This window comes from Artibeus jamaicensis, unplaced genomic scaffold (assembly GCF_021234435.1).
Source record: "Artibeus jamaicensis isolate MK-2021 breed Jamaican fruit bat unplaced genomic scaffold, CSHL_Jam_final contig_444, whole genome shotgun sequence".
Classification (NCBI taxonomy): Eukaryota; Metazoa; Chordata; class Mammalia; order Chiroptera; family Phyllostomidae; genus Artibeus; species Artibeus jamaicensis.
This window is the reverse complement of record NW_026521831.1, coordinates 2,821,699-2,831,633: the sequence shown is the minus strand read 5'-3', so window position 1 is coordinate 2,831,633 and position 9,935 is coordinate 2,821,699. Positions and strand designations below refer to the sequence as shown.

At 44.8% G+C, this 9,935-nt stretch overlaps 1 long non-coding RNA gene across 1 annotated transcript; it reads left to right on the top strand.

Moving 5' to 3' along the window:
• The first annotated feature begins 484 nt into the window (after positions 1-484).
• Positions 485-9,788, top strand: LOC128627545 (uncharacterized). Its single transcript, XR_008391775.1, has 3 exons — positions 485-1,654; positions 4,491-4,584; positions 9,115-9,788. It is a non-coding gene; the product is annotated as an uncharacterized LOC128627545 (long non-coding RNA).
• The last annotated feature ends 147 nt before the right edge of the window (positions 9,789-9,935 follow it).

The following is a 9,935-nucleotide window of genomic DNA, read 5'->3' as shown; positions in this document are numbered from 1 at the left end:
GGGGAGATGGGCCCACAGGGGGCAGCTCCCTGTCCTGATGTCACCAGCAGGGTGGGATTGGAGAGTGGGTCTGGAGGCAGGTGTGCGGTGCACATGCAGGTGCTCTGATCGTGGGCAATGCGGCCTTGTGTGCATGGCGAGCCCAGGTGTGGAGTCCGAGGGGCTGGGGTAGAGGCCTCCTACCGCACCCTGGGGGATGTGCCCCGAAGTCAGTCACTTGTTCTTAGTGACCTCTTTAACAGAGGCTGAGGAAGCCACCGGACCATGAAAATATTAATATTTTTAAGGATACATATATGTGATACAGTTTTCTATGTATAAAAAGGAAAGGGGAGGGTATACAGGAGGTTTTGGGGGGTTATTTGGGGTAGAGGTCAACAAGGGGGTTTGAGGGGGTACCAGGAGGTGGGGGTCATGCCCGGTTAGTGTCCTGGTTTGCGTCAGTGATACAATGAGAGAGGGCAATGCCAGGAAGGACGAGGACAGCAGGTCCTGGGGCCAGGGGTGGTGCTTAATTGTCCACAATCAAGGGACAGAAAGAAAGACCGAGTGGTCTGTGTTTGTTAACTTTACTGTTAAAAATGAAGAGATCATGTAATACAGGCCTTGAATAGAGCAACTGGGAGAGCGTGTTCCGGACAACAGATCATGGTCAGTCCGAGCCTGCTACCCTGACCTTGACAGACAAGAAGAATCTATGCTGTTTTCTTCCTTTTCGTGGGCTTCGTGACCCACGGAAGGGGCACCCCGGGGTCCCTCCACTGTGGGGAAGGACACTGTAGACAGGTGTGAATGGGCTTCACGGGAGTTCACAGAATCCTTAGAAATGCACACACACGTGAACAAAACAACAGAGGGCCAGGCGTGGGCCAGTGATGAGGACGGACTTTTAACAAGGCTGTGAGTGACCTTGTGCGAGAGCCAGGCCGTTGGGATCGTGGGCGCAGGCCGTCCAGCTTGGGCTTAGTGTGTCCTTTGAGTAAATTAGGTGAGCCGTAAAATAACGACAGAGTAAAAGAGGGCTAAGAGTGGCCCACCAAAGATACTGTGTTACTATTAGGGTGAAGCCGTGCAGGTGTGGCGGTGGACCACTCCCAGCACAGGACGAAGCCAGCTCTCGCTGCCGTGCATGAGGCGCAGCGGGGTAGACGTGCACGCTGATGCTTCTGTTCTGGGTCAGTGCTGAGGCCACAGGTGGCTCTTGTACGGAAAAAGTAAGTAACAGCGATGGAAAGGACGAGGAACCAAAATGAGATTATACATGCAGTCAAAGATTGTTGTTACTACACCTGCCCGTCAGGCTGTTGTCTACAGGACAGGTGTTTGTAACCACCGCCGTCTCGTTTTGGATTAGGGCGGTGGATTTGTGCCTGTTTACTGTAATAATGAACTTATTAGACGAGAGTCTCTGCTGTGAGGGTTACGCCTGTGCCAGCAGGGAGGCTGAGTCGTGATTCAAAGACTGATCCATCCTGTGCCACACCCCCGGTGGCCTTTAAAAGCACCTACTTTGTTCTGTCCTAAAAGGTCTGCTCTATGTTCCACAGAATGGAGGCCCCAGGGCGTGGCTAGGGACAACGGTCTTGGCTGGGAACTCTGTGGAGATGAGCCATGGACTGCCACTGCGAGGGACGATCAGGCGGCTGGATGACGGGTACGTGTGCAGTATTAAACACAAGTGGGCACAGGTGACCACGCGGAGACCTCTCTCTGTGCTGACGAGACTGTCAGGAACCAAGGGGGACACACAGCTCATGGGGCATAACTGTTACCAAGTTAGAAATGAGTAAATGAGCTGTCCTCGATGTAGGGAATGAGCCAAGAAAAAGAAATTTTATACATATGTAATTATGTTAATTTTATATGGTGTACGTGGATAACCGTGTTGTATGTGTAACATGTATCTGTTCACATAAATATAATCGTTACCTGTTCTTGGGTTGAGTGGTAGAGTCGTGTAGGTTTATTGGTTCATTAAAAGCAAGCAGATGCACCCGTAACTCAAAGACGGTCAAGCGCGCACTGACGAAGACCGTGAACCCTGACATGGGTTTCTGATTGCACAGCTCTGCAGATTCGAGGGACGTGAGAACAAGTGTCTGTGGTATGTTATTTGTTTGATATACCATGTTTTATAGCACTTCCCATGGGTGAAGTTCGGGTTGTTGAATTAGCCAGAGAGAGGCTCCAGACATGAGGTATCACTCGTTTTCTTTTTTATTTTAATTGTTTGAATTACAGTAGACAGGTATTGGTAATTTTCTATTGGCTGCATAAGGTACTCTTTTATGACTTTTGTAAAGGGAAAAATAAAATGAAAAAGGCCTAAGTGTAGATCAGTGAGAACAGTGTTTCATAAACTAAAGCGGTCGGTTCCTTTTTCGGACCACGGTCCGAGGGTCACGGTCCGAGGGTCACGGACCGCGGTCGGGGCGTCCTTTGTGGCGGGGGCTTTTCTGTTGTGCACAGTGGGCTCGCAGCAGTCCATGTAACCAGTCAGCATTCCTGAGGATTTTGACTTATTTGGGTGAATAAAGTATGCAAAGAAAATGTGTGTAATAGTTAGTATTCTTAAATCTTTGGCTGGGCAGTTATGCGGTCTCATGTCATGAGATTGTAGCTGAAGTTAGGGATAAGACATCTTGCTCTTGGCTTTTGTCCATCTTAGGTGTGAGTTCTTTTAGCAGTGAATTAGTACTTGGGTAAATAAAGAAGCCTATCAGTGAATAAAGACACAGAGCTAGGTGTTTACCAGTTATGAGAGTGTGTGATGAGGTACTGGAAGTTGTCATTAAGTGGTTCCTGAGGAGCTGAGTTCTAATAGTGAACAGTCCAGGGCTTTTACCAGGTTGATCAGAAACATGGGCAGATATATGTAAGACTCACTGTTGTTTCTGGGTTGGTGGTTGCTAATTTTGTGAAGAAAAGGGAAACATGTTCTTTGGCTGATCCTTATTTTTCATGGGTATATAGTATTCCACTGTGTAGATGTACCACAGCTTTTTTTAAACCCTCACATTGATGGGCACTGGGCTGCTTCCAGATTCTGGCTATTATAAATAATGCTGCTATGAAAGAACTTACACAACTTCACTCTAAGAAGACACCCAACCCAATTAAAAAATGGGAAAAGGACTTGAACAAACACTTCTCCAAGAAGGACATACAGAACATTCAGAGACACATGAAGAGATGCTCAATATCGTTAGCTATCAGAGAGATGCAAATTAAAACCACAGTGAGATACCACTTTACATCGGTCAGGATGGCTATCATAAACAAAGCAACAAAGAACAAATGTTGGAGAGGTTGTGAGGAAAAGGGGTCCTTAGTCCACTGTTGATGGGATTGCAGACTGGTACAACCATTATGGAAAACAGTATGGAATTTTCTCAGAAAAATAAAAATCGACTTGCCTTTTGGCCCAGCAATTCCACTGCTGGGATTATATCCTAAGAATCCTAAAACATCAGTATCAAAGAACCTATGCACCACAATGTTCATAGCAGCACAATTTACAATAGCCAAGAGTTGGAAGCAACCTAGGTGCCCATCAGTAAATGAATGGATCAAAAAATGGTGGTACATATACACAATGAAATTCTATGCTGCAGAGAGAAAGAAGGAGCTACTACCTTTTGCAACAACATGGATGGAACTGGAAAGCATTATGCTGAGTGAAATAGGCCAGGCATTGAAGGACAAATACCATATGATCTCACCTTTAACAGGAAGCTAAACAACAAAACAAACAAGCAAGCAGGAAAAAAAAAAAAACAAAGACACTGAAATAGAGAACAAGGGGACAGTGACCAGAGGGGAGAAGGAAGGGAAGTTAAGGGGAAAAAAGGGGGAGGGATTTGGAGGAACAAATAGGAAGGATACAGGGACGAGAACTAAGGGGGATGGAAATGGGAGGGAGGTGGGGAGCAAGGGGCGGGGGAGTTTGGGATGGGAGAAATAGACAAAAAACTGTACTTGAAAAATATCTAAATAAAATTAATTAAAAATTAAAAAAATAAAAAAAAAATTCAGTATGTTGCATAGCCTTTACATAAGATTTATAGTCTTTCTACCTTAATAAATATAAATTTTAAAGTAAAAAAAAGAATAATGCTGCTATGAACATAGGGGTATATATATTCTTTCCAATTGGTGTTTTGGGGTTCTTAGATATATTCCCAGAAAGTGGGATTGCTGGGACAAAAGGCAGTTCCATTTTTAATTTGGGGAGGAAACTCGATGCTGTTTCCCACAGCGGCTGTGCCAGTCTGTTTCCCCCACAGTGCACCAGGGCTGCTGGGTTGGGGATTCTGCTGTGGTCATCGTATGGTGTGTGTTAGTTACATCAGATGAAAAGAGGGCCGTCCTCCGGCTGACGGCCTGTGATGAAAACAGAGGTTTTGGATGAAGCCGGAAAAGCAGGGCAAGGTTCTCCTAAGAAATTACACTACTTCACTTTTCTAAACTCTGCCCTTTTCCTTCCACAGAGTCAGCACACCCACCTGATCTACTCAGCGGTTATCGGTGACAGAGACCTTACCTTAGCTGTCACTTTTTTGGAAAAGGGGCAGAGGGACCCATGTAAGTAACAGAGTTCATGTTCTTGGCTTGCAGGGGGCTATTCTGGTGCCTGTGGAATTGTTTCAAAGGAGCGAGTGACCCCCACAAATGGAAAGTCAAAAAAAGTCGCATATGGGCCACTTGTGGGGTGTGCACCCCGCCAGTGATTGAGGTTAGTCAAGGCATGTCAAACTCATGTTCACCGGGGGCCACATCTGCCTCGCAGTTGCCTTGGAAGGGCCGGAATAATTTTAGGACTGTGTAAATGTAACTATTCCTCAACCGTTATAAACTTGAAGTTATATTCAGCCCTTCAGAGGCAACTGGGAGGCTGATGGGGCCCCGGGGAAAACGAGTCTGGCATCCCTGGGTTAGTCCGTTACAGACAAATGAGACACATTAGGAACAGAGTCTCAGGGATTCGCATTCATTTTCAGAGTTGCCTAATATTCCACCTCATCTTGGCGCTGCATTTAAAGATACTTCTCTGTTGAGGATGGTCTAGCTTGCTCGGTCATTGGGAGAGAGCACCTGGGAAGAGAGAAAATGTCCTCAGTGTCCTGATTATGTGGTACGATGCTAGATTGTGTTATTTATAAAATGGGAAGAAATTAAGTGGAAGGCGAGTGGGTGGGCGAGCAGAGGGCGGTACAGCCCGTGGGATGGGGGTAAGCGAGGTTACTGATCGATCCCTACGTGCCACGCTGAGGTCCGATTGAAAGAGGTCTCACTGCTCACCTGCAGGGAGCCTGTGATCAGCGCTTTGCAGTATTGAACAATACTTTCATTCCATTCAAGCCCCTTCTTGGGCTTTTGTGACCCATTGCAGTCAATTTTTCATCAGTAATCCATGAATGAAATAATAAATAATGCGTAAACAATCAATAAACAAAGAATGAATGTATCGATGAAGAAACGCGCTGAACTTGGATCGATGACGTGTGAACCGAGAACGTCCACTGAACCCTAAACTTGGAGGTTGGTTGGAAAGAGACCTCTGAGGGAACAGAGTTTAGGCAGAACTTCAAGCCCATTGCGGGGTGGCCCTTGGGTCTCAGTAGTGCCTGGGTGTGGATTGCATTGATTTACGTGAATGAATGAAGTCATGAATAAATAAATGTGCACAGGAAGGAAGACAGACAGGATCACATATGGGTTGTGTATGCGAGAATGTCATGAAACAGGAGTCATTAGTAATGGACTTGTGTACAGCGAGTTCCCATCCTGGTGGGAATGTGTTATGAATCCAGGTTCATGATTAATCCTTCTGAGGGCCACAAAGTAGCCGCTTCTGTTTAGTGCCAGAGTTTAGCTGTCCCTTCGGTGGTGAAGATGGAGGTTGTCTCCTTGTTGAGGGCAGAGAACACGGGACCACGGAAGAGAGTGACGCCGGGTTCGCTGTGAGGCAAGGTAGGCAGCAGGTCACACTCGCTCACACTCGTTCATGCTGCCCTCTTCCCGAGGGTATGGATCTCCTTTTCTTTTTGTAATTATAAATGAAATTATGAGTAAGGAAAGAAATGGAAGAATGAATGAACAGAGACCAAGGAAGTCACACGCTCAGTAACGGATGTTTTGAAACATTTCAGAAGCAGATAGACAGAAAAGCATGAGATTGAATGTTGCGATTTCCTGTTGATGGTGGGTTGCTGGTGGTTTGTTTTAATAAGAAAAGGGCAAAACCGCATGGATAAATAATAAATTATCTGATTGAAAAAAACAACAATCATGGGACAGTGATGAGAACGTGTCCTGTCATAAGAATTATGATTAATTGTATGATCACACAGTAATATCATCCAAAGTTTTTGTCCAATGAGTTACAATTATAATAATGACATAATTACATATTGTTGTGAATGAATAGATTCACATTTTGTTTAAAAGATGACAGGCAAATACTAGTGAGGAGCCTTATTATGAAATAAGGAGAATGATTACATGATTAATCTGTTTTGCACAACTGACATCCATATTTTTGAAAACCCATGCTTTTCTCTTTTTGCGTGGTGTGTATGTAGACGGTCGCACTAGTCGTGTGTGTTGTGGTTCTGGGTCGCTGCCCATTTCATTGTTTTGCCTGTTCTTCATGTAGGAAGCAACTGGGGAGACCATCCTAAGAGTCGTGCAATCAATGAATAGGTGAAGGAGTTAAGAAATGAATACATTGAGTGGAGTTAGGCCATTATCAAGAATGTGCCGTAAAAGGATTGAACTTACGTAGTCAGCACAAAAAAGGTCCATTAAAAGGACAGTTTAGACTTTCCTTATGTAAAGCATTTGAACATATTTATAATTGTCATAGCTCTGACTTGTGAGTTAGGTGGTGGGTTCAGTGGTGTTCAGTATATTGATTAAAATTCAATAGTTTAGTTAATAAAAATAGTGATATTCTTGGGCTAATGAAATGAAGTTTAATGCCTTATTTATAACTCTGTAATTAATATCCTTTAAATATACTTAAACTTATTTTTTAAATTACTGTAAAGCCTCCTTTTTTCCATAGAATTGGCACAGCATGGCCAATTTACTCATATTTAATGATAAAGACTTTTTCACCGCAGTTTTGTGTATAAGAAGCACAAATCCTGAGGAGAGCGACATTCCCAGGTTGATACTTGGTCGGGGGAACTTGTTCCTGGGTGTTCACAGAAACATTTCGAAGTGTCAGCTCCATAAAAGTAGAAAATTGAAGAGCGTTGTACATCTTTGATCAATTAAAGAATGCTATACAGTAATGGGAATAGATTACGAATCATCAGTGGTCATCATTAATTTGGTTAATCCTTAACAAAAGTATTTTATTGAGGAGACTCCTTAACAAAAGGTGGAAAATGTTGCCCCAGTTTCCAGAGATGTTCACTCCCCTGTTTCACACTCACACACGGCTGCCCCCGGTGGGTGTTCACTCCCTCGGTCACACTCACAGATGGCTGCCCCTGGCAGATGTCCTGACGGGGGTGCCTGCTGCCACCCTAGCACCACGGCAAGAGCCCGCCACGGTGAGCTCGGTGGTCAGGAGCCTGTGCATAGGTCTTAGTAATAGTCGAGAATCATGCTGTTGAGATTTTGTGCTTTATGTGCATTGATTATACTTTTACTGGACCACTGAACAAATCGATAAACAAAGGAGTAGAGAACAGAAGAAAGAGTGCAAAGCTTAGGCCCGGACGACCCCGGGAGGGGGCATTGAGCCCCAGTCCAAAATTGTAATTAATTTGTCTGGAAACCTGTGGATTATTGCGAAAAGAGATACGGGAGCTCTTTGGGAAGGAAAGGCGGGAATGGAGGAGGGGACGTGTGGGTAACTGACGGCAGGGAGCCCCCGTGGACCAACAGGAAGTGACGGAGCACCAGTCAGTGTGCACTGGAAACGTGCTGAGCCCTCCTTCAGTGACCAAGTGGACAGAGACATCCTCGAGTCTATGTCGCTACTTTGACTGTTTGGTGGGTGATTTTAATGAGAAAAGGACAAAAAAGAAGCTTACATAAACACACAATTGCCTATATGATTATCTTTTTGAGAGAGGGCCAAACACAAACCAATATTGAGAAATGTGTCATATGACCAGAGTTATGATTAACTCAGTTCTATTCACTGAACTTTTTAAACCGATAAACAAAATGAAACCGGAGGCGTGGACACCTGGAACAGACTGACAGATCTCGGGTGGAGGGGGAGGGGGACTGGGTAAAAGAAGGTGATGAGATTAGCCACAGAACATACATGCATCGCCCATGGACACTGACAATTATGTGGTGGAGGCCAGGGGATGGGGGCATGGCGTCTGGGTGCAGGTGGGCACAGAGGGAGCAAATGGGCGACATCTGTAATGGTGTCAACAAATAGAACAACTGAAAGAGGGTTTGGTCAGCCGTTCCCGGGCCACGGGTTTGTGGACGGTATCTGAGGCTCCTGTCCAGTGTCTGGGTTTTAGTTGGCACTGATGTTCTGGGATAAGGGAGCAAAGGGGTGCATTGTTACATAGGTCAGTGGTTGAAAGGAAGGCTGACGAGGGACACATGTCAGGGACCCAAGCTACTGGTCCCCAAAGGTTTTCCAGATGAAGAAATGGAACTCTTGGCTCCCCCTGCTTTGGCTACAGTACATGTAGAAACTTGTCTGGAGTTTCTCTAAAAATGGGTAGATAATTTGTGCACTTTACGCTTCATGCTGCACGTGGATAAATAATGTCGAGTCACATAAATCAGGAAAGTTTCTACATCCTCGGTGAGATGATGCTGTAAGACAAAGATTTACATTTATCCAGTTTTGCACCAGCGAGTTCCACTAAAAGCAGTCACTGAGCTGTGAAATTGATGAATAGTGAGTGTGTAGGCAGACACTTAGGAAAGATAATGGTTCTTATTCTCAGGTTGCTGTTTGTTGTATTGTTTAAAAATAAAAATTAAATAAGTCGATAAAATAGAGTGTGTAATTCTTGGGCAATGAAAAGATTAGGAAATGAACCAAGTTTATAATTATTTTAAACATTAACAGATTGGCTCCCATTAAAAAATACCTAACTATACGCTGTTTCCTTCCCTTAGAAAGTTTGCGTCTCCCCATCTGAACCACTGCACACGACTTCCTCTTCTCTCGTACTGACGTCCTCGGCCTCCACTAACTGTGGGTAAGGAGGGCAGGGAGCGACGTAAGTAATGAGAGCTTCCGTTCTTGGATTGGGAGGTTGGTTTCTGGGTGTGTCTTGAGTTTTTCTAAGTAATAGATGAATACATTAATAAATAAAACCGAATAACGCCCGCAGAGGCCCAAATTGGGATTTGTGGTGAATCAGTTCAGTGCTAAGGACAATCCAGCAGGAGAGCTGCATTGTGTTCATCTTCAGGGGTTCGCGTTGGGTTTCATCTTTGCATTGCAGTCCGTTTCGGCGCTGCTCCATGGGGGGAGACGCGGGCTGACTCCCCGAGGGAGGAGCACGTGGGAAGGTGGACAGAGTTGCTGGTGTTCTTGTGCGAAGTGAGGTCACGGTGCAGAATGGCTGTCCATCGCATCTTTAAGTGACCAAGGGCCACGTGTGGGCCATTGCAAGGGATAGGACGCAGATACCTATGAGTTTGTGTGTGCAAAAAGCACTCCAAAGAGTGCCCTCATCGATTCGCATGGGGTATGTGGGCATTTGGGCAGTAATTAGCAATATTCAAGGATATTGTTATTAGGTTTTCGATTCATGAGGTTTGATTGATTATTATTAGTGAATAAAGGAATAAATAATACATAAATAAAGGAAGAAAAAGGATGTCCAATAGAGACAAATGATGGTATTCTGAGACTTTGAGGAACCTCTGTAACTTTGAGTCCATTAGTAGAAAGAAGCCGAGTGATTGGCTAGGCGGGAGAGGGGTGTACT